The sequence below is a fragment of the Centruroides vittatus genome, unplaced genomic scaffold (genome assembly GCF_030686945.1).
Source record: "Centruroides vittatus isolate TY-2023 unplaced genomic scaffold, ASM3068694v2 contig_986, whole genome shotgun sequence".
In the NCBI taxonomy this organism is placed as follows: domain Eukaryota; kingdom Metazoa; phylum Arthropoda; class Arachnida; order Scorpiones; family Buthidae; genus Centruroides; species Centruroides vittatus.
The window spans coordinates 374,903-396,584 of record NW_027122655.1 but is presented as its reverse complement, the minus strand read 5'-3'; the positions used below and the strand labels follow the sequence as shown (position 1 = coordinate 396,584).

Here is a 21,682-nt window from a genome sequence, read left to right as displayed (position 1 = left end):
ATTATAATACCATAATTTGTGTTTCCGAACTTATTCGAATGGAAGGTTTTTAAAACCTATTTTGGCATTACTTTTTTGTAGTCGGCAGTGGCGTGCCGTGACATTTGATGACAGGGAAGCTGTGTTTCTGTAAGAAGCCGACTTACAGGGGCAATCAATTAATTGCGCGTCAGGGCCCGTTCGTATTCGTTTGTTCGATAAGCCAGTAAAAACCGTATACTTCTTTAAATGTATTTTTAATAGATTATCTGACGTACTTAATAAATAACAGAGCTAATTATATTGAACTTTCTTATTAGATTCAATAAATTCCTTACGCCCTCTAAATGCCAATTCTTGCTTTGAGAAAAAACATATAACATCTATTAATTTAGATATATCTATTAATCGTAATTATCTTGTTATAATTTTCAATATTTATTTTATATTGTTTACCAATGTTAAATTCCATTCTATTTTGATTTCCAAATTGCTTCAATTTTACGAAAGAATCGTCATTCGTCATAAATTTTATCGTCAAAATGTCGAAATTTTTTGTTGACGTATTTATATTTAATTTAGGCATTGGTCTTTCTCTTTTAATAATGTTTTCTTTTTCATTATACGGTCTTGAGCCAAAACTTTTTTAAAATAAATGTTTGAATCACTAGCCACGATATAAGGGCTAAAATTAAAATTATAAAAAAAAAAACTTACTTGGTAAAACAAAATGTGTGACGAATATACATACCTAGTACAAAAAATTCTTCAATTGTATGAATATACTTTTAAAAAAACTTATAATTAAATATAACTTTGTGAAGAAACGTACATAAAAATAACATAAAATATTCTTTACTTTTTAAATCTTAAAACAATCCACTTAGTGAAATAGCTCCCTACGAGTGGCTAATGAATGGAATCAGAGACGGTCCAGGTAGGTGTGTGCGTGCCAAATCCCGAGGGTGCCGATACCGGTCAATGTCAAATGCCTGTTTTGTCGCATCACTAGTATATATCAAAGGACGCGACAGGGTTGTTGTAGATTTTAAACGTTTCTCACCATAGCTGTAAAAATCTAAATATGTTAAACTTAACAGATTGTCTGTTGTTCGTTTTCTAACTAATTCGTTTTAGGACCAAGTGTTAGCGGAAATTTCCAAAATTTACAACTTTTGGTCACTCATTGAACTGGAAAAATTTCTGTCTTTATTACATCTAATATTATGAAGAGATCAGACCCCACTGTACTCGGCAAGAGATTGGTTCGGTTAAGCTTCTGTTTAAGTAAAATTTCGGCTCTTTCATCGGGGTTTTATTTATGTTTCTAATTCCCTAATCATTTAATTATTTAACTACTACTTAAATAGAAATAAGTTGAAACCGGTTACTTTCTACTTGAATATCTGTAGTCTTGGGAAAGAAGTGGAAAGAAATTTTTAGGACAACAGATACATAAATCGTAAATTTAAGGAAAATAAATTCTAGAGCTTTTTTTGTACCTTGTACTGTACGTCTTATTCATTAAATTTGGTTGTAAATGATGCTGCCAAAGTAACAGTTAATTTTTTAACACTGTACTAGAATTGTACACGTTTTTTCTGCATCCCCTTACAGATGGGACATACTAAATCGTAATATCACCGGTTTAACATTGAAATCCGTAAGTAATATAAGATGGGAGAGCAGAATAAACGCGGAATAAATATTTTAATGGATTTTTTTTAAACTCCTGTCAACTATACAGAACTATCATAAAAACATGCAAGTAAACTATTCGTTGGGTTAAGTTATAAGTCTAGGGTGGGCAACCTTTTTTATAACATGGGCCAGAATAAATTTTAAGTTTTTTCCGTGGGTATAGTAGTTAATTGACGCCTTCTTGTGACTTATAATTTTTTGTCTGCAAATATGAAATAAATAAATAAAAAGTTAATTACTACATTTATTTCTCTTATCGTTTTCGAAAATTACAAAGAATTGGAAAAATAACTATTAATTAGTTATTTTTCCAATTTAATAATCTATTAAAGATCTCGCGGGCCGGATAGAAAATTTTCGCGAGCCGTAGCTGGCCCACGGGCCGGAGGTTACCCGCCGTTGATCTAGTCTACTCATGATTCACATAATCGGGCGAGGGCGGCCGAATATCTAGCAGGCAGGCAGCTAACAGCCCACAACCGGTCTGGGATATAAAGTTAGATGCTTTATGCGTGTGTTGCTTCTACCAGCTAAACTGGGTGAGGTTGGTGCTCTGTAAACCGCATGTGCCAATGCCTATATAATCTGGCTGATTGGAAACACCTGGTTTCGACATTCCTTCCGCCACCGAATTATTCGAATATACAATAGCAATCTTATCGTGTTTTTTCACATGTAGTATAAAAATTTGTAAAAGATACATAATGCAGTTATAATAAAATATTAATTTTAATTAATGCAAAGTACTGTATGTTAAAATATGAAAATTTATATTTTATAAAATACAAGGGAAGGTCATTGGAAGGTGGAATCGGCGCTTCCATCGCTTCCAATGATGGCACGTCACTGTTAGTCGGCTCTCTGCTGATCGATAATGTTGCCGTTTCGGAGGTTTTACCTCCAAATTTAGAGGATTTTGCTTTGTCTAGAGCTGAATTTTTGGATTGTTTCTAAGGGAAATTATTTCTGTGTTATTAAAAAAAACTTAGTTATAAATTCATAGAATTCGAAACCGAAAGTAAAACTCTTTAGCGTAATTTTATTTCATTGCCATGGTTAAAATGAAAGAAGTGTGCAGATTATAATCGGAATTGCCAGGTTTAGGGTTTTTGTTGAAACTGGATGATTAAATTTGCAACAGACACTGTTATAACTAACAAAAAACTTTAATTTACACAAAAGAAGGAACACTACAACTTCACACATCTGAAGAGAGAACAAAAAGGGCGGGAAAAAAAAAGAGGGAGCTCACAGCAAAACGATCGGTGTTGCCACCTATGGACAGATCATGAAAATGTAGAAAATTTATTTTTCCAACAGTTTTTCCCTGAATTTAGGAAATTTAGATACAAGTTAGGGAAGAAAAAAAAATCTATTTTTAAAAGTTAAGTATGAATTGCAATAAAGAAACAATGTCCGCTAAAATTTTATTCCTTCAAAATGGAAGGCAAGAAAAGTCGATTGCATCGGCAGCAGGTACTGTACAGTACAGGGACAGGTGAATGCCAAGCTGACATTATTGAAATGTATTAAAAGAAATTAACATGTTTATTATTTAAATAAAATATTTGATATTTTGAATTTGTTGTTGCTGCAATTATTTAGACTGTTTACACATTTTTGAAAATCATAATTTAGAGGCTTTTCTAGAGGCAGTTTCTATCATTTTTAGAGGTTTATGGAAGTAACGTGCTCCATTTTGGAAATAAGATTTTATATAAACGGCAACACTGACGAGAAGCACTTTTTATTCAATTAGTTAAAGGAGCGGTGAATGTACACTTTTATCAATGTTTAAATATTAAAAAAACCGAAATTTTTTAAACATAATTATTAATTATGAAATTAAATTATCCAATAGTTTCATTTGACTGTTCGTTTATTTCTTAAAATCGACGACGAGACTAATGAAACGTCATCATCCGCGTGTAAACGGAAGTTCGGTTTGGAGTTGGCAATTCGTTTTCTTTAGTAACAGGTAATTGTCGGTTATTAATTCTAAAGCGGAGTATTAAAATAGTATTTGTTGTCGTTGAAAATCGAAGTTCTTAGTTCTAGTTGTAGTTCTGACAATTTATGAATCGAGAAGTTACTTTTACATCATTTAAATACGTATACATAAAATAGGTTCTTATTAACGTCAACTCTTGTAGGATCCTCCTGTACAAGTTGATGTTACCCGGTTGACCTTAACGTATACTGTATTGGGCGGCTTTAGTTAGACCAGAAAGTTATATTGCATGAATATGGTAATTTGTTGGTACAAATGCAGCTCTGAATTGGGCGGACAAGAGCTTTAACTGGGCCTTAGACTGGCGATTCGAATCTTTTCTCGTCTTGCGGATCCCTAAGACCCGGTACGATTGCATGTGCGAATGATACCGTTGGGACCTTAATGGTGCCCTAGAACGTGCCCAAGGGAGCAGAAAGTCAGTGGTGTCGTTGGCATCTGCAATCTTATCGAAACCCTCACCGTGATGGACCGTGGACCACCGGTCGAGAGATGTGGCTGTAGACTGTGCTGGGATTGACGTAGATGTCTGGAGAGTTCGAACCTTTTGTTTGGAACTGCAATTTTACCGATACATCTCGTTTGTTTGAGATTGCAATTGAGTGCCCAAACAGATAATCATTAATACAGATTTTGATATTTTAAAAACAAAAATGACAAAATTGTAAGTATGGTTTTTCAAAACTATGTGGCAAAATTTCTGGAATAGATTCCTCATATATAGAGAAGAAAAATAAGTTATAACAGAGGTAAAAAAATGCTTTGTTTTGGAGTTGGATAACGAAACCTGCTTTGTGTTACTTTGGGTGAATGTTCAAAATGACCGCCGCCTGCCCGAACGTTGGCCTTGGGTCGTCTTGACTCCTGAACGTGCTTCCAGGTTTCCAGTTTGGCACGTGTTGTCTGATGAGCTGCCGTAATTTGCATGTGAAAAGTTTTGGAATTGTACATGTGGTTGAATGTGCCGATGACAAAATAACCCAGTGAAAAAGACTTTGATCCGTTGGACTTCAATAGTTGTAAATATAGTGTGACATCATTCTGCTTAGACATGATTACACATTTTGTCATATAAATTTATATTTACAAGTCTTTGCTTTTATTGCAGCAAATGAATGCATTGGGATATACTTAAGTGGCCACAAGGTCTTTGTTGGTTAAAGTTTACCTTGGTAGTCCTAATGGCAGCACTTAGGTTAGGTTAGCATTTTTAGTAGATGTTTCCCTTTTTTTTCTTTTGTTTAAGAACTACCGTGAATCAATAACTAGTGACATTAAAAAATCTGCAGCTCCCCTCCGGGAGGAGTCCATCAGGAGCATAAACAGTCGGAAGCGTAGCCATTGGGGCTACCAAGGTAAACTTTAACCCCTTTGTTTTAACACTGAAGTGAAGCATTTTTGGACCAATATTGTCGTAATTTATTTTTCTTCTCTATGTATCAGAAATCCATTTTTAAAATATGCTGTGTATGAACATACATTTTCATGTAATATCCATGTTACCAGATGAAACTTTTTAAACTTGAAAAAATTTGGAAATTTTGAATAGAGAAGTCAGTTAAATTTTGTTGAAGCTTTGTGAAAGCAGTAATAATAATAATTTTGGCAGATAAACGGAAAAACAAACTGCCTAGTACAATAACAAGGAGATGGCCAAACGTCTTCTCTTGTTCAAATGAAACTTGGCGAGTACACAGCCCTGAACATAAATAGTTCTTTGTCAAAATATGGCTATCATGTTGTATATTATTTACCATAAGCTTTAAAAAGCTAAATGGTAAATAATATACAACATGATAGCCAATAACTAATGTTCAACCTTTCAATTGTAAATAGCCTATGTTCAGCCTATTTGTAAATATGGTAAATAAACAGATATTTGTTATTGTTAATCTTGTGTTTGGTGCACTTAAAATGCACTTCTCTCAACTTGCCTCCATCCCTGAACCATCTGCCTAAATACACAACTGCTCGCATGTGAAGCATTTTAGCAATTATCGAGGTTTCTCTGTCTGTCCAGAAGACACAGTGGTGTCAGAATCCCAACCAGCATTAACAAAACGGTGTCGAAACATGGGGGGTGCTTCATGCATTGTCACAGTTATTTTATTTTATCATATTATTAGCATTATTATTACTATTCTTATTCCTCATGTAAGTTTCAGATTTGGTGGTCAATAACATTAACAATTAAAAGAAAAACTCTGTAACTATGCTATCCATTTTCATATTGGGGACTTGTCTTTTTTGTCCATGAGCGGTAACATCTTAAACTTATTCGCTTGTGTTACAGAGTATGTAATGACAGGCTATAATATCAAAATAAATAATAAGTAAAAATTTTATTTCACAACATAAGAGTTAAATCTGCAGAAACTTCATTTTTGCTAAAAATGAAACGACATCACAATTTTTAATCTCATTTTATAAGCTATAAATGTGAGGAATAAAAATAGTAATAATGCTAATGATATGCAAAAATAATAAAATAACTATGTTACATATTTTTTTAAAAAAAAAGAAAACTGAAGTTGTCTAGAATTGAGCCCATATCAAGTTCCAGCATCTACAACCTCATCCACTCAGCTACTGCCGTTCTTACAATGTGTAGAACCTCCAAACTTATAAGCCAAACACTCAATTTTCAGAGGCCCATTTTTCAGAAACTCTCGAGAAATGGGTCCTATTATTTGGACAAAGAACTATTTATGTTTAGAGCTATGTACTTGCCAAGTTTCATTCAAACAAGAGAAGACGTTCGGTTGTCTCCTTGTTATTGTATGAGGCAGTTGTTTTTCTGTTTATCTGCCAAAATTATTATTATTGTGCTTTCACAAAGCTTCAACAAAATTTAACTGACTTCTCTGTTCAAAATTTCAAAATTTTTTCAAGTTTAAAAAGTTTCATCTGGTAACTAATGGTAATGGTTATCTGATAATGACACTTCCTATCATATATATAAAATAAATAAATAAAGTTAAAAGTAAACAGTCCTTTCTGTTTATTGAAAGCCAATGCAGACTATCTAGTTGAGGTTGAAAGAAAAGGGACTAGATCATTCTAGAACAACTGGAAAAATTTTAAGAATTTAAAAATTACCCAGTATATACAGGTAGGCCTCCTACAACGTGTTTTTGCTCCAAGGCGGTTGGAAAAATGCAGAAATTTTCTTACAATGCGGTTTAGGGTATTTAGGAACGAATTATCTTTCACATAACAGAAAAATTGCAACGGATCACATAAGTGCAGTGGAACTTGATGAAACAAGCTCAGATCTTGAAATAAGGCCAGTCAAACATTCTCAAACAACTATAATAAGCGACGATGAGGACTGAATTTGTGAGCATAACATTGTTTCTTTTCAATTTTGACTTGAAATCATAATCTTTTTAGTTTTTATATGATGTTGAATTTTATTTAAGCTTTTTATGTACATAAATTTAAAAAATGATGTAAATGTTACACCATAAAAGGCAGTTTTTCTCTTTTTAGAACTGAATCCCAGTTTTTGTATTAAGTTGGTCTCCTATAATGCAATTTCCCACATTGCGGTATTTTCAAGGAACCTATCTACCGCGTTGTAGGAGGCCTACAACGCGGTAGATATATATATATTACTCATCATCTCTTTAACATACTATCCACTTTGACAAAGGAGGTTTTGTAGACAACCTTGTTACTGGTAGGAAAAAATGTATTTATTTCATTAAAGATAAGTTATTGCAAAAAAAGAATTGTGTTAAATCTTAATTCAATAAAATTTAAATACACATTGAAGAACATTTTAAGTGTTTTTGAAGAGCAAATAGCATCTGAGTCAAGTACTATCTATTTTTATTAATAATAAGAATAATAATTAACAATTTAGGGTGATTCAAAAAGGATACTGAATACTTACAGAATTTTTATCAAAGACCTTACAGAATCAGCTGCTGAGGTGTTAATTTACAGCAAAACATAGTTTTACCTTAGTCATTTCGTTTGATGCCAGTACCATTGGTGATACAGCAGACATCCTGTCCAAATTCAATTTCTTGACAAACTTGAAGCATCATATTGATTGTCACTTTGGTAGCTGTGACAGTGATCAAGTTTTCAGCTTGGCAAGATTTGTAGGCAAGATAAAATACACATTAGATCTTTATTGAAACCACCAGAAAAATCAAAAAATGTCAAATTAGGAGAAAGAAGTGCCAACCCACCCACCAGGGAAATGTTGGACTGTTAAGTTAAAAGATTCTGGCAAATTTTTATTGAAATCCTGGATGTGCATACAGTAGTGAGGTGGTGTGCCATTTTGTTGAAAGTGTACATCATTTAGAAAATTTTATAGCGCAGCTAGATACACAATATTGTTAGTAGTTCCCTCATGGAAAAAGGATTGTACACCTTATCTTTCCTAATAGCACAAAACACATTTGCTATTGCACTGTTAAGATTAAAGATTCTGGCAATTAATACTAGATCATCTGTACTTTCAAGCTGTCCTAGAACAGCTGAGAGAGCAATATTGTTCTCTCTGAGAAATTTGGTATATTTTCACTTTTTTAATGAAAATAGTTATGTAAGTTATTTTATTATTAAGTGTTAAAAAATAATGATGTTTTAATTTGTATTGACTAATTAAGAATATAAATTTTTATGTTGATTTAACCGTTTAGTTGTTGCTGATTATTGGTTACTCTAGATCAGGAATGGCCAACTTTTGTGCACATAAGATCTACTTTTTATCGTAAAAATGTGTTGCGATCGACTTGTTGTCATCGGCATAGTCTAAGTGGGGAGGGGAAGTGTGAAATACATACTATGTTTATACACTGTGTTTCAGTACGAAGTGCACTCACTGCTTATGAGTCGAGTCATAACTGCATGCATACAGTTGCGTTCGGTTACAAATATAATACATTAAGTCAAGACATCGCTAGCGATCGACCAAAATTGGCTTGGCGATCGACCGGTCGATCGCTATCGACTTGTTGGCCACCCCTGCTCTAGATGAATGAACGCCACATTTTCCTATTTGTAACCATGTCTTTCAGTTGTTCCATGGTCATGCTGGTGTCTTTGATGTTATCACGCCAGCATATTCTTGGCCAACCTTTCTTTCTTGAACCAGTGACCAGTCCAAGCATGATTGATGTCTCAAGTGCATTTGTTCTCATAACATGGTCAAAATAGGAGAGCCTTTGCCTAGTAATCCTTCCTTCTAGTGAGATCTTCGACTTAATGCGGTCTAATACCATCCCTATTTGTGACCATGGCAGTCCATGGAACGCAGAGCACTCTCCTCCAGCACCAAAGCTCAAAAGAATCAATTTTCTGCCTATCTGCTTTTTTCAAGGTCCAAGTTTTACAACCATATGTCATTATAGAGAAAACAATGGCATTGATCAAATGGCATTTGGTTGGGATGGTGACATCTTTGCTTTTCCAGATCTTTACCATTTCCATCATTGCACTGTGACCCAATGCCATTCTTCGTTTGATCTCAGGCCCAGACTTACCCTCGCAATTGATTTTGGATCCAAGGAAAACTAAATCTTGGACTGGCTCAATCTCTTCATTATTGATCTTAATTTTTACTGTACCATCACCAGTAGTGGTCATGACTTTTGTTTTCTTGGTGTTGAGGCATAGTCCCATTGATTCGTCTTTTCTTTGATTTGTAAAACTAGTTGTTCCAAGTTTTTTTCATTTTCAGCTATGAGAGTTGTGTTGTCAGTACAGTGGAGATTGTTGATTTTATAACAATGAATATTAATTAAAATACTTAAAAACAAATGAAAAATAATTCATTGTCATAGAGCATTGTAACACACTATAGTAAAGCTCAGTCACAGATGTAATGTTTAAGTGCCAACTGAGACCGATATCTCTATGACCAATGAACTGATTTGGATGAAATTTAAAATAATGTCCAAGATGAGCACCATGGACATCTTAAATTTTGAATAAATTTATTAGATCATTTTGGATTTATGTGATTGGCATTTTGTTGCCTAGATTTACAGAAAGAATAGCGACACCAAGCTACTGAACAAACTAGGAATCTGCATATGTTTAGTAGCTCTTTCAGGAGTTAACCACCACCTGTTAATATTTTGAAATAATTTAAACCACCTTGTTAATATTTTAAAAAGAGTATTTATAAAATATCCCATTTTTTGGCATAGTAATCACTTATAACTTTCACTAAGTCATGAGCATGAAGTGACTATAGAAAATTATTCTATTATGAAGTTATTGATGACTGAAAACCCATTAAAAAAAAAAAAAAACACTGATGGAATCAGTTTGAAGAGTAAAGCTCAACAAAAACATCTAAATAAAGGAAACTCAAAAGTTTGTTTTATTTAATGTTTTTGTTGTCCACCAGTTTTACTTTCCCAGCTATTATGTATACATAACAAGGGGAAGTATTGGAATCTTGTCAAATTTGTCACTTTGAGTTTTCTGCAAATCCCCATGATTTTTGGATAATTTTTCTGTCATTTGAAGAGAAATTGATTTGTGCATTAAATATTTATTTTCTTTGTAAACAAATCTTTTAAAATTGGAACTTCAACTGAAGAGTCATTCTTATCTCTGAATGTCAATATAAATAAATTTTATGCATAAATTGAATGGGCCTTTCTGGTGGCTGCAAAGACATTTTTTAACTGTTATTTGATATTTATGGTTTTCTTCTGATTGTCAAAGTAAAAAATGCAAATGTGGGAAAACGTCCTGGTTTCGTACAGTTTTGCGTTTGACCAATATTGAGCCATTATTAACTACAAAATGCATTTCTAGTGATTATGACAGTGACATGTTGAAAATCTGAATTAATTGGAACCAGATCCCATTCAAATTTTTAAATGTATTAATTTAAAGTGCTAATTTATGCAAACTACAAATACACCACAGTCCAAGTTTAGGTGTTCTAAATTCAAGCCAGTATTTCATGAGGAATTTAAATAAAAACAGACATTTTTTTTATTTCAAAATTATTCAAAATTAATATCAATTAAATATTAATTTTGAATGATTTTGAAATCAAAAAAATTACAAAAGCATCAACAACAAAGTTACTATTTAAAGGACTTTCCATTTCTCAACACTTCACTGTAAATAAGATGATAATATTTTTCTTTAAATCTTTGTATTCATAATCTGCTACTTAATTTGTATTCAAAATTTTAACTATTCTGCCAACATTAATTTTATTACACAAACCTTGACACAAAAACCTTTAAAAATGCTGCCTTTTTATTCACTTTTTCAAATATTTTTGGTCTAAACTTTTCAACTAAGAAAATCCAAACGTTTAAAAAGTTCCAAAACAAATTCCGTTTTAGAAATCAGAATCAATCTATTTTTCTGTTCCTGAGGAAGGCTATTCAAACTGGCTGAAAACATTTGGAAAAGTGAATAAAAAGGCTGCATTTTTAAAGGTCTTTGTGTCAAGGCTTAAGTATTATATAAGTGCAGTTAGAGAAGATTATTAATTTTATTTATAGTGCATAACTTGAGGAAAAAATTTTTAAATCCTGAAAATGTTTTACTGTAATATATAAGAACTCTGTATTTTATTGTTATAAACCAGGGGTCACCAAACTTTTTCACAGCAGGCCAGATAAGTTAAAAAATGACAAGCATGGGCTACATAACCATTTTGTTCAATACAATACACTGAATTCACAAAAAAATAAATACAGCCAACATATTTGTTTACCAATACACAAACACAATTGCTGCAGTAAGCTTGTAATTGCTTTTGTTAGAAACTTCATTGCAGGTTCTGAAGAAAAGTGTTGCTGATATCCAAAGTTGCAAAATATTTTTTCATTTAGCCAAATTTTTTATTTTGTTGATTTTCCTAAAAATTATATTGCTGTCATATAAATAAATAATAACATTAATACCCGATACATTCTAACCTATATGCCATCAATGCTGTAAGATATCGGGCTAGATCAGTGGTTCCCAAAGTGGTTCCTACGGACCCACAGGGGTCCTTGGTACCACTTTGGGGGTCTGTGGCAAATTAAAATTAATTTGGGGTGTGTGGACAACGTCAGGGAGTCTGTGAAAAGTTTAATATAAAGTAAGATAATTGTGACCCATATTCATTATTAGGATAGTTAAAAATAAATTGCAATAAATAAATTGGTAGTCATTTTTACATTCCGAGTATAATATAAGTATATAGGTACATAAAATACAAGTAATGACGAGCATCGCACGGTGAGAGTCAAACTGACTGTGGCCGCCTATCTATGCAGGTTTGAACATGAATGGAATCTCGCTGCTACATGCAATAACTTGTCTAAAATATGACACTAGACAAGTTGTGCATCTAATCAACAATTTAATTCTGTTTTGTGCATGATGTGAAGTGCATACAACAAATTTTCTAAGTTTTGAACAGAAAGTTGTATAATTTTTTTTTTATTGTTACAAAGATAGAATACATTACATATGTATTTTTGAACACATTTGATATCTTCTTTTATATTAAATTCATGAGTAAAATTATACTGTGGCCATCAGCCATATTGTTATATGTATTTTAGTTATATTTTATATTTTCTTTATATTCTGTTCTTCCCTTTTTGTCATAACTTCCTTCTAGAAACTTCTTTATTATAAGATGACCAATCATCCTCCTTTAGGGAGGACAGTCCTCCCTCAAAGTGTCCTACATCTCTTCCTTTTTGATATTTGAAGACTAATCTGTAAATCTCCATATTCAATTGATGCCAAGCTGATTTGTTGCATGTGATGTGATGTGTTTGTATTTGACATGATAGTTCATCAAGGCTTGATACAGTGCAGCAAAACGTGATTATGAAATGCATGTGCTCTGCATAGGAGACCTTGAGAGCTACTTGCATGCAGTGCAAGTAGCTTTGTTTACTTCTTACCGAAACACAACACAGCACATACATGTGCAGTAGAGATTATTATAGCGTATTATTGTTGAAATGAATAAAATGTTTCTTTTATTTACAATATTTTTTCCTTCAATTTATTTGTGTCCTCTTTTTCATTGTAAAAAAGTTGGTCACCTTATTTATTAATCCCTCCTTAAGGCAATAAGAGTTATCTCTTCTCAGAACTCTTGGTAGAACAAAAGGATAGGGGGATATTTCTCTGAATTTTGGAGAAAACAAAAGAAAGTAGAAGCCTGAGGCAAAACTGCCAACGGAAGAGTCATTCTTGGTCAAGATCTCAGAGTGGATGGAAGGACAGGGCAGTGCTCCGGACTTGAGAAAGGAAAAAGGGGACTGCCAAGTCAAAGAAAGCTGTAGAGGTAGATGAAATAGAATAGATTACAACCACAATACTTTTGTTAAAGTTAATTTATTTAATAGTTTTATTATGTAATACTTACCAATATTTTATTTTATTATTTATTTATTATTACTTAAAATTTTACCCTTATATCTTAAATAATTAATTGATTCGAGCATTACTTTGTAGTAGTATTCTATTTTCAAATTAAAATAAATTATTTTTTTCTATGCAATAAAACTTTGTCAAACGAATCAATGAAAGCTTTTAAGCTTAAGGAACATTTGACAAAAGTCCATAGTGACAAAAAAGTTAAATCTTTAACTTTTTTTAAAACAATCAAAGAAATATATTTGAAAACACCTCATTGAAACAACTCTTTGTGACAACATTGAGCGAGACAATGATGAACTGCGTGCTTCTTATAATATTTCTTTACTGATTGCAAAGTCCGGAAAGCCACACACCATTGGTGAAGAACTCATTCTACCAGCTGTAAGTGAGGTAATTTGCACTGTGCTGCATAAACCAGCTTCCAACATTATAAGAATAATTCCACTGAGTAATAATACGGTGCAAAGAAGGATTGACAAAATGGCTCAGTCCATAGAAAATTCTTTGTGAGTACTTAAAAACATCTGAATTCTCTATACAGCTTGATGAGTCAACTTTGCCAGGAAATGAAGCATTACTTTTAGCTTATGTAAGATTTGTAAAAGATGAGAATATTTCCCAAGAATTGTTATTTGCCAAATGTTTGGAAACTGATACAAAAGGTGAAATAATATTTAATGAATTAAAAACATTTTTCAATGCAAAAGATATACCCTTGAGTAACATCCTCTCCATTGCTCCTGACGGTGCTCCGTCAATGGTAGGACGACACCGAGGCTTTCTGGCATACTTGAAACAAGCTAAACCAAAAACCATTTAGTCACCAAGAACCTTAGTGAACACTTGCATGGCTCATTAGATTGTCATTCGGGCAGTTAATAAAATCAGAAGGAATGCCTTAAATGAGAGATTATTTGCTCAACTTTGTTTAGAAATTGTTGAAGATTATAATCGTTTACTGCTTAACATAGAAGTTCGTTGGTTATCCAAAGGTGCATGTTTGGATCGATTTTATGCATTCTTTGATTCAGTGTTAGAATTCCTGGACAGCAAAGACAATGATTTGCAGCTCAATTTAATTAATTCAAAAAATGACATGGCATATATGACTGACTTATTTGCCAAATTTAACAAAACCAATTTGAAGTTACAAGGCGATCAATTAAATTTAATCAAAACTAAAAGTATAATATCTGCGTTTGTTACAAAACTTTTTTTATACAAACAAAACTTTGGGAGAGGAGAAGCTCTGTTTCCAAATCTTTCAAAGTTGCAGAAATGAGATGATGATTTGCTTGTTTATTGTCAACACTTAACAGCTCTTCATTCTGACCTCAGCCAAAGATTTGAAGATATTCTTTACTTAGGCATCCCGATTGGGTGTTGGACCCTTTTGCAAGTAGACCCACAAACTCAGATGAAGCCATACTAATACAGGAGGAACTTATTGAATTATTTACAAATAAGGAGCTGAAAGCAATGTTTGGACAAGGATACCACAAATTCTGGTTACAAAAACAGATACCAATTTTATATCCTGCATTATGGGCCACTGTACAGAAGCTGTTGATTGCTTTCCTATCTTCCTATTTAGAAGACTGTGGATTTAGTGCAATTATGAACCTCATCACGAAAATAAGAAATTGACTGCAAATTAGTCACAGAGACTTACGAATGTTACTCACAAACATTGAGCCGAACATAAATAATCTCATATCATCCCATCAGATTCACTCATCTCATTAAAAAATAATGTGCTTTTATGTTTTAAAACAAAATTTATAATTTCAATAAATATACTTTAAATATAAAAATGTTTTATTTATATTTTATTTTTACATCACCAATCACCATCTAAGACATCAAAGTTAAATTTGAAATTTTGCTATAATGCAGTTGTATAGAGTTATTTCACTTGGGGTTTATGGTCAGGTTTTTGCTACGAGAAGGGATCCGTGGGCATAATAAGTTTGGGAACCACTGGGCTAGATGAACTGACCTCGTGTGTCTGATTCAACCTGTGGGCTGTAGTTTTGTGACTCCGTTATAAACAATAATTGTGTTGCACACAGATTTATAGAATTTTAATTATTTAGAATTATTTGTAAAAATCAACACTAATATTTTCTTTCCTCTAGCACGATGATAACTGACGTACAACTAGCCATTTTTGCTAATTTATTGGGAGTTTTGTTGTTCATGTTGGTGGTAGTCTATCACCATGTTTCTGTCAACAATGCAAGAAAAGTGACATTATAATATTAATAATAATAATAATAAGGTAATTTCCAAAATCTTGAAAAATATCAATTTGGTACTTTTGAAAGATTAAAAAAATATATTTTATTGATATTTTCCAGATGACAACAGACTTCTATGAAGCACATGGGTGTCATTATTATCAAGAAAATTATTCTTAAAGAATATCTTGTTGCACTTATAAATTTTGATAATCTTGCAAATAAAATGGATTTGTTTTGAATTGTTTTCCTTGTTTTGTTCAGATTTTATATACGAGGAGTATTTTTTCAGTCTCCAATGTACATACCAGGGGAGGGAAAAGCGAACAGTGAATATCAAAACTGTTTTATTTCCAGAAGTTAGAGAAGTAGCTGAAAACTATATCTTCCATTTCAATTTAGGCATTTACAAAGTTATCATACTAGCTTTTCTATACTCTCATCAAAGTAGGTTGCCACCAGGTCACTTAGACAACCCTTTATGCTGACCTTCAATTCCTTGTTAGGGGTACGTTAAGTCAAACAAGTTAAACGAGAATGACGTCATCGTTATTCTTGTTTCGTTAGACTTTTTGAACGATTTGTTGTGACTAAATGGCTGTTTCTAAAATCGAAGATATGAATGTTGCTAGTGCAGCCTTATCCAAAATATTTTTCTTAGGTTGCTTCGGATGGACAGTTATTTCAATCATTTCACCTTTTAATTCACAATTTAAATACTCGAGTAGATCTAGAAACATCGATATCATTGGGCGCCATTTTCTTAACGAAGTAAACTAACTCTCCTCCGTGAGCTTCGTTAGAGTTTCGTTCGATACGTCATCACCGCGAAGCATGTGCACTGAGCGAGACTACTACTTTTCGAACGATTCGTTACTAACGCGTTTAACTCGTTCGACTTAACGAACGTACCGTAGATTGGAACCCCTGCCTCCCAACCACCTCTTCAAGTAAGTGTACAAGTGGAAAGCATTTGGTACTAAATTTGGGCTATATGGCAGATGAATAAATTCCATTTGAACTTCCTAAGTAGTTCCTGTGTCTATACTGCAGTGTGAGGATAAGTATTCTTAAAAACAAGCTTTAGATATCAAATTGAAACAAATTATTCATTATCAATAAGTGTAACCAAAGTTATTACAATAGGTTTTTTCCAGACTTCAATGTACCAGGAAAAAACTGAACAGAATATTTTCCAGTTCTTTCAAATACTATTACTTTTGTATGCTAGTATTGTACAGAATAACTGCTGCTAAGATTAAAGTCTGTAAAGAAATTATCAGGGCTGTGGAGTCTGTAGATTTTTACACGACTCTGACTCTGACTCCGACTAGGGGCGGACTTGTTAACAAAGTAGGCCCGAAAATTCTGACATCATCACATGACCTCAGAATATTAGCATCAATAAGTATAGTTCTAATAAAGATAGAACATAGAAACTTTTTTATTCCAAAGCTAAAATATTCCTGTAAGTAATGAGTCAATAAGATAATTTTTACTTTTCTGTTGTTATATAGGGCCTATAACAGAGGAAAAGTGTAGCGATTGTTCAAAAAATGATCTCACCCCAAATTTTTGCATTTTTGGAGTCGGTACCTCGAAATGTCGAGATACGCAAAAGATTTGGTTTTTTTTCCTGTATGTACAAATGTTAGACTGTATGGAAGGCACGATTTTGAATCAGAGTCGGATGGTTTAACACAGGAGTTATTAAGCTTGAAAATGATTGAACTAAACTGGTTGGTACACATTCTAACATCCATTTGCACTTCACGTTTCGAGGCTTCCCGAGTCCAAAAGAGTAAAAATTTGAGAGAGTCATTTTTTGACTGATTGTCATTTTTTCCTTTGTTATAGAGCCTATAACGAAGAGAAAAAAGTATGGGCCTATACTGTATAACAACCGGGAAAGTAATAATGACAACGATTCTGATTATTTTTTAAAAAATACAAAATTAAACGATTTAAAAAAATTAAACATTAAAATTTGACAGATTTACTGAATATATACATTGGTATTTGATAAGCATGTATGAATAAAAATGGTAAATACATTCTTATACAAACAAGAATGTTATATATTACCCAATATACTCGTATATTATGTACTGTATAAGTATACAGATACATTAAACTAAGTCAAGAATGAGAAATATAACATTTAGACTGGTAAAAAAGAGGTTGCTTATTTTGCCATGTTGATTATTATTTTTCATCTCTGTTAAAAACTGAATTGCTCCTTACAAAAAATAATCACTTCTATTAAGTCAGCATTCACTGAAGCTCTTAAATCATATTTAATAATTTTAAAAGTGAAAAATATGAAGCTTGGTTGGTGACAACGCTGTGACAATCAATGTTGTATTTTGGACAATGTCTGGATAGTGCAGTATTGCCGTTTTAAGATCCAGACTTGAAGAGTGGTCAATGTGATTGATTTTTTTCAGTGCATAATAAATATCATCAAATTTTGTAAGATTTTCTTTTCTGTCTGTACTCACATTTAGAACTCAAGCTTAATTTTGAGGATAGAGACAAGTTTTATAAAAAAAAAAAAAAAAAAAAATAGCAGATGAGCCAGATGTTGTTCTCGCAAAAAGTAATGATAACAAAGATTAAGATATTTAAATTATAGCCGATTTTACCTGTTTTCACTGGGTGCAAGAATTAGGTCCACTCTCTTCCGAGACTAATTAGAGAATTTTTAGATGGGTCTAAAAGTATGTTTGAGTATGTTTGATTTTTCACAAAAACACCAAATATTGCATCTAAAATAGTATGGTAGAAACAGAGTTCTTCAGGGTAATCCTTAACCCTCTCCCTCTTCTCCCGCGAGAGGAATTTCGAAAAATTCCTTCTTAGTGTAAATTCTTATGATGTATCCTAACTGTGTACCAAATTTCAACTCTTAACCGTTTGAACTTTGAGCTTATCATTATTATTATTATTAACCCATCTTGATTATATTATAAGATTGTGAATGCTAATAACGAGTAAAATATTAAGTCCGACCACACTGGAGATATGACATGTGACCCCGTCTATGTCTCTACCCTGTCGACCTTCAATAAAGAACCAAAATTTAATAGCATTAATGCTCTTCATACACATGTTACTGTTTCAAATTTTGTTTCTTAAACTACTCATTCTGAGATATTGTTTAATAGTTCAGAACAGAATAAAGAAATTAAACAAATTAGACGCCAACATGTGTATGGACGTGCAAATTTTTCCCTTTATTTGAGATTTTTTGGGTTCAAGAGATCTCCAAACGTATAGATTTGCAAAAAACTCTGAGAGTCAAATGTGACACGATTCAAATACTTTTTCGTTTTTTATATACATAAGTTGGGAAAGTAAAAAGGAGTCAGAGTTGGGGGGATTTTTGACGATTCCAACTAAAATACCAAAACTCCACGACTCCGACTCCACAGCCCTGGAAATTATACATATTTGAAATTTGTGTTTAACTTCACATAATGTTTGTTTACACCAATTTACAATAAGTTCATTGATGTATTTGTAAGTAATTATTTTTAACATATTCATAAATTACAGCAATTTGGTTGTAATTTTTAAATATAATACACACATTGTATGCATAATTATGATATTATTGAATGAACTTAATAAGCAGCATGCAAGTTAAAATGCACTTCATTTACCCTATTTTGCATAATAATTGTATCATTCTGACATAAATTGTATAAAATGCCACGAGGAAAAGAATTGAGCGAAAGGGAAGTGATAAAAATCTTTTCAGAAGTGTTGAAATCTGTGTATAAGAACTTGGAGCAATTCAAAATGTTATTAAAAAAAGAGATCAATATGGGATAAATAAATAAATCTGTTTGGAAATAAGCTCTAAGTGAGAAGAAAAATAAGAGTTTTCCATCTTGCCACCCTTATGTGTGCTGTTGTTGCTAGTTTGTCATCAAAAATGTCTCGTGCAACAGTAGCTAATGTTTTCAAAAATAATGAAAGCAACCAAAGGGATATTTAGCATACGTGGTGGTGATACGTGGTGGTGGAGTCATGGTTTGGCAAGATTTGCTTTTAATGGCAAAGCAGATATTTTCTAAAGTAATTCTATCAATATGATATCAAAGTATGTTATTTGAACATCTTATTCCATTTGGACCACTGATTGGAGGAAATGAGTGGATATTTCAGCAAGACAATGTTTCCTGTCATGTATCTAAATCCACCAAAAACTGGTTTAAACAACAAAAAACAGATTAATGGACTGGCTGTTGAATAGTCCAGACTTAAATCCTGTGGACAATGCTTTCTTGAATGGTCTAGGCCAGGGATGTCCAACCCATGCACTGCACTGCAGCCCACTTAATATTTTTATGCAGCCCACTGCACCCTAATTTTTAGGTACATTTTCATTATTTTGGTAAAGTATGTTGTTAAAAATTATTCTTGTTTCATTGAATACACTTTATTCTCATAACAACATAATTGGTGTTAGAAAATTGTTTTATCTAGAAAACTTATGCATTTGGGGTAGTACATACTGTTGTGAACAATTCTTTTCGTGCATGAAAGACATCAAAACTGCTGAAAGAAATAGGTTAGTGATTCCCATTTAACTAACATTGTTACAATTAAGACTAGTACCATAAAAGCATATATTGACAATATTATAAAAGGAATGCAATGTCAAAAATCACATTGAATTTGTTTTTATTTTGTATGAGTATAATTTCTTTTTTTACTGTCAATAATACAGTACAGTATTTTTTTGTAATTATACATATTTGTTATTCACATTTTGAACTTTTTAAAAATACAATGGGTGATCGGTTAACAAACAAATTGGATAACAAACACTTTCGTGAAAGATTTTTGTTTGGACAACGAAACCTCACAGAACAAACATAAGAAGTGACGTAAAATAACGAACACCGATTAGAAGTGTTGCTTGAAGACAAGGGAAGACCAAACTTTTTGGAGTGTGGGAGACGTCGACATCAACACTCAACTCGGTGTATACTGATCGGATAGTATTCCTCTGAACTTTGAAACTCTCCCTTGTAATTCCAGCCTTTTATTTTTCTGACAGAAACAATTATTTTTATAGTATTCATGAGACTGTTGGGAGGGCACTCATTGAGTTTTGCATCAGTTTTTATTTTTGAAAGGTGAGAGTATAATAGCAAAGGTGTAGACAGAAGATGTCTGATGTTGCTGGGCTCGAACAGATTTACAGTAGGCTGCAGTTCAATCTTATCTAAGAAAGATACAGTAAAATCTAAGAAGACTCAAGCAACTTAAGGAGTAACAAAAATCACATCTGAGAAATAAAGAACATTGAAGAGCTCATAATGAAACCTGAAACTGATCTAATGACAGACAAATGCCAAGAACTCTTGAATGAAGAACACCAAGAAACTTGGCGAGATATGTTTTCTTCTGAAAAAGTGGATTCATGTTGATATCTGCTATTAAACATCTTTTGAAGAAGTGGGAGGATGTCAGAACAATGATCTTAGAATGGCATCCAAACCAGATTAAGGTTTGGATGCCATTGGCTTGGGGATCTCTACAATTACAATGCTCTTAATTACTTCTGAAAAATCCTGAAGAAGCAAGAAAAGCAATTGACATTAGACAGTTTCTTTAACCTCCACAAATGGGAAAAACATGACTACATATATACACAGTCTTGCATTTTGTTATTTTTATTATTACATATAAATAAACATAGCAAGAAAGTATATATTTTTTATTTTTTGGAGTTTCCAGAACAAATTAATCAAATTCCCATAAAAACCTATGGTAAATCAATAATTGGTTAACAAACAATTTGGATAGGGAACAGAGTCTTGGAATGGATTATGTTCGTTAACCGATCACCCACTGTATATATATTTATATAAGGTACCAGTACCTTTGTGGCCCACTGAATATATGTAAATTTCTGATTTGGCCCATTAGGAAAAAAGCTTGGACAACCCTGGTCTATGCTGATGAGAAACAATACATAACTGCTGACTAACCTAAAAGTTGCAATTTATAATTATTGGGATAAAATAAACTTACATGAACTGTAATACTTGTCAGAAACAATGCCTAAGTGGATTTACAAGCTAATTCATAACAAAGAAAATTGTATGAATTATTAAATCTTTACGTAAAAGGGCAACTTTATTACTGTATGTAAAATTATTTTATAGCAGATTTGGTTTCAATTTTTTATTACCATATTTACTCGAATATAAGATGACCTTGCATATAGGACGAGGTGTGACCTTAAAGATCAAAATAAAGAAAATTAGATTTATTAATACAATTCTAATTTTATTTTGTTTAATCACAAGTAAAATATTAAATAAACGTAAATGCACACATT

The 21,682-nt window shown here is 32.5% G+C and overlaps 1 protein-coding gene across 1 annotated transcript in view; it reads left to right on the top strand.

Moving 5' to 3' along the window:
- LOC136985992 (CDK5 and ABL1 enzyme substrate 2-like) overlaps window positions 1-21,682 on the top strand; it is a 390,978-nt gene that overhangs the window by 168,581 nt on the left and 200,715 nt on the right. The window lies entirely within an intron of this gene.